Source organism: Falco cherrug, chromosome 12, assembly GCF_023634085.1.
Source record: "Falco cherrug isolate bFalChe1 chromosome 12, bFalChe1.pri, whole genome shotgun sequence".
NCBI lineage: Eukaryota > Metazoa > Chordata > Aves > Falconiformes > Falconidae > Falco > Falco cherrug.
The window spans coordinates 25082557-25086434 of NC_073708.1; positions in this window are offsets into that span (position 1 = coordinate 25082557).

Consider the following 3878-nt stretch of genomic DNA (forward strand, 5'->3'; position numbering starts at 1 on the left):
GGATTTCAAGCCATGTCATGTGGCTCAGCACAGTGCAGAGGGCTCTGCCCTCAAGGGAAGGGCATCTTGATTTCCAGCACGGGGCAAGGAGGCACTTGGTGAGGAACACATGGAATCCATGAGTAAGGAAGTGAGTGTGCAGCATTTCTGGGGCACAGAGCTCCCTGGAGTAGTGGCAGTGGAGGTTTTTCCCTGCTCCTTTTGCCTTTGCTGCTTTAAGGAAATAGGATTTTGTGAGGTTTTTGTTTTTTTGGTTTTTTTTAAATAAACAAGATTAGCAAAGATCTATTTTTCTCTCTTCTAATAGTAATAAGGATTAGGTACCACTGGGTCTAGAGGGACAGCAGTCATAAATGAATCAAAAGAAACTGTGAAATCTAGTATGTAACGTGTGATGGTGAATGGCTCCTAGACCAAAGCAGGCAGCGGCCGCCCAGCTGTGCCACCCCGCTGCGGGATAGAAGAGCTGTGCCTTCAGGTGTGCTCGCCACGCAGCGGGGTTGAAGCCAAGGTAGGTGCTGTACAGCTGAGATGGCAGGTACTGCAGGGATGGCTGGGTGGGATGTGGGTCAGCCCCACAGCCCTTGCCACCAGGCACAGCTGTAAGTGCTTGAGTGCTGTGTGAGTGGGAAGGGCATTGGCCACCCAACTCTCATCACGCTGGGCTCCTGACTCCATTTGCTTTCAGGTGATATTCATGCAAATGTGCCAAAAGCAGCAGCAGTGCTGGGATCCTTGCTGCTGAACCTCTGCCTCTGTCCAGCATGCAGCCTGGCTGCATGTCAAATGGCACCTGAACCTCCAGAAAGTAAAAAGATTTTTGTCCCTGAAGGTAATATTTTTGAAGCACTTAATGTTTCCTCCCTCAGTAAGTGGACGGGCAGTTGAGCTGTCTCTGGTGGTGATGAAAGGGGATCACAATTCCAGCTGACAGCAACTTTGTATGATCGTACTCAGTTTCCCTCTCGTGGTTTGCAAAGGAATTAACTGGGAAGATATTTAATTACTTTCCCAGCTGAATAAGGCCAAGCTATGCTGGCATGCAGAGGTTTTCATCCCGCAGCCCTGGTAGCATCAGAGCTTCACCTGAGAAGATCCAGGTAGCACCACCGAATTTTGTTAAAGCTGTAGCTCTCCCTTCTTATGGTTACAGATTTTCACCTCTGGTTTTCATTGTGGAATGGCTGAAGCTGTTAGATGAGGTCTCCTTCCATCAGGAGATATTTTCTCAAATTATCTCTCCCTCATGCTGTTTCCTACCTGCTACAAGGGTAACAAGCTCTCTTGGGCAGGACCTGTCCTTATTCCTGCCTGCAAAGACCTGGACATAAGGCCCCAATTCCTGCAAAGAAGACCTGGGTAAAAGCCCCAATTCCTGCAACACATTTCTGAAAAGTTTTTTTATGGGGAATCAGGGAGGGCCTGAGCTCTGTCTCAGAGGAAGATTTTTGGCATCCTCCCCTCTGCTTGCTCGTACTGGAGGGATTCAGCATCCTGCAGAGATGGCAGGGAAATCACAGGATTATTCCCTATGGTGATTATCTTGTGCTCTCTCAGGGCTGTATAAATGGGAGCTGATTACAGCTAGAAAAAAAGTAAATTGTGTAATTAGAAAGGGGGAAGAGGGGAGGACTTAAACCTCTGCCTGAAGGTGTCAGTTTGGAGAGAAGAGTGGAAAAGAGAATGTTGAGTGGCATCGTGCTGGGACCCACAGAACGGGAAAGAGCAATTGCTGACCTTGTCCCTGGCTGCTTCTGCTGCCTCAGGCAAGCCCCTTGTCTTCCCCTTTGGAGAAAGAATGAAATATTTTTCTGCTGTATCTCTTTGCCTGTTTCTTTGGGAAGGAAGGGGAACTCTCGTGCATGTCCAGCTTGCCCCAGGCTTGCAGCGTGGTTGGCTTAGGAGCAGGCTGTCCATGCTCAGGCGTTAGCATCACCCCAAATTTCCCTCTCGGACTTGTCACGAATGGTTAGAAAAGAAAAGCTATTGCAGGGTGGAGTTCTGAGCAGTTCTGTGTTGGGTGTAAGATGACCAAGATCCCTCTTGTTGGTCTACATGGAGCAGGAAAGGGCATTTTGCCTCCCCTTCCTCTTATTTTTACCCAGCCTGGTGTCGGCTAGAAAACATGTCTGTTCCTGTCGCAGGCCAAAAATCATGCAGCAGAATTGCTCTCAAAGCCACGGTGAGGGAGAGTATTAATGCAAACATTATTAATGCCGGGGAAAATAGCCAATTACCTTCCTACAGAACCACTCTCTGCTCAGCGGACCAGTAAGTATAATATGTAACATTTGCCAGTGAGCTCTGAAAGCACTTTGGGAATACAATACTGATAAATGGATTTGGATTTGAAAAAGGGGGGGGGGGAAGTAAATTTAAGGTACTCGACATTCAGGAAGTGTAAAAGGCTGTAGGGAATCTGTGCCCACTTATAACTCAAGTCCTACAGATGCAAGAATTTGGCTTTGTCTTACATCCACTCTATTTTATGTTTTGTAGATGTGTAACTGCATTAACAGATGTTTAATAAACTGAATAGAAAAATAGAATGTAACTTGAGGTAAGGATACTGCCAAAGGGGCTTCTTGTGTTTCTTGATGTTTAAGAAGGTCAGTTGTACATCTGGAAGTGATCAAAGTAAGTTTTTACATGTCATTTATTTCCCAGGCTTACCAGTGAGACAACCAACAAAGGGGAAGTCCATCCTTCCCTTTCTCCTTTCCTCCTTGGAGGAAGAAGGAAAGACTAAGTCCTTTTTTAAGAGCTGCAAGGGCATAGCACATTGACTAGTTTGCTCTGCTGGATTTCACTCCCTGCCTGCCCCCATGTGCTCCTTGGATGGCATCTGGAGATTTAATGAGTCTCCCAAGATTTATTAACACTGTCAACTGCTGATGCCTCTGGGAACCCATGGGCTCCAGAGGACCTCCTCTGAGGCCTGTGAGAGGCACATCTTGGTGTCGCAAGCTGTGTGGGAATCTCATCTTGAGGGTGCCTTCCCTGCCTGCTGGTAGAGGAGTTAACAGTGTGTATCAGAGGGCTTGGCTTATTTCATGGAGTTGTTTGGGGTTTCTCCTGTGTAGTGAGGAGAATTTAGCTGGGTGTCTCCAAAATGCTGTGATTTTGCAGTTTGTAAAGCCTCTCCTTTAAATGGCTTGGTGAGCACCAGTACTCATTTATCACGTCAGCTGTGATCCATGAAACAGGAACAGCTTTGCTCTTTCCCGAGGACTAGCCTGCCCTTCTCTTTCAAGGAAAACAAATCTACGCTCAAACTGCTGCTACTCTGAGTTTGCTTTTCACCCCAGCACCACTCTAAATATCCTTTAGGATGTACCAAAGGGATTGCCTTTATGTTCTGTGAGGGCACAAACAGCTGCTCAGTACACAGTCAGGGCTTTAGGGTCAGCTCTACTCGAACAGTAAGTATGTAAAATAACATAAAACTGGAAAAGCATCACTCTGTTTTGAAACGTGACTGTAAAGGCATGTCCCTCCCCACGGCTCGCCTTCCTGGGCGCCAAGGGGCACCCGCCTGCGTTTGTCACAGCACCCAGTGATTTAATTCCTGCTGCCAGAGGTCAGGGCAGCCACGGGGCTCTGCCCTCTGAACCTGGGTCTCACTTCACCTCAGGCTCTTGTCCTCGCACCTTTGTGCCGACACGGCGCCCGCCCGCCCGCCAGACACCCGCTCGTAGCACCAGCAGGGCCCGAGGGCCACGGCCTGCCCCCCACCGAGCAGCCTCGGGGAGGCCAGGCCCTGGGGGAGGGCTGCCTCGGTGCAGGGCCCGGCCCCCCGGCCCGCAGCTCGGCCGCGCCCTCGCTCCTCCCGCCGCGGAGCCCCGAGCGGGTCGATACGGCTCGGCGCTCGCTCGGCC